This window comes from Trichechus manatus, unplaced genomic scaffold, assembly GCF_000243295.1.
Source record: "Trichechus manatus latirostris isolate Lorelei unplaced genomic scaffold, TriManLat1.0 scaffold00007, whole genome shotgun sequence".
Taxonomy (NCBI): Eukaryota; Metazoa; Chordata; class Mammalia; order Sirenia; family Trichechidae; genus Trichechus; species Trichechus manatus.
Window position 1 is genome coordinate 16,214,289 of NW_004443943.1, and position 475 is coordinate 16,214,763.

Below are 475 nucleotides of genomic sequence, written 5' to 3' on the forward strand. Positions count from 1 at the left end.
CTTACTCCTTCAATTCCTATCGAACTCTGGTAGAAATTCAAAGCCCTCCCCAATATTTTTGTGAATTCCTTGGGGACTTGTATTCTTGTGCCCTCCTTGGTCTCCAAGGCTTCTGTTGGAAGCCCTGTATTAATTCAGAGGCAATGCTGCCTGTAGTGGGTTGAACAGTGCCCCCCTTCACACCCTCCCCCTACAAATTTATGTCCACCCAGAACTTCAGGTTGTTACCTCATTTGGCAATAGGTACCACTGCATCACCAGGGCTCCAAAACAAGTCTACACACTACCAACTCCCCCAGGGTCAGAAATAGTAAAGTAAATAGTTGTTGGATAATTGGTCAATTCTCTGGCCATTCAGCAACTCTTCCCAAGTATTGCTACACATTATTTGCACCCAAAAAAGTGGAGCTTATTAATGCAAAATAAATCTCTAGATTTTGTAAAGTATTTGTGTGAGGTGTGTCTGGCAGTATCA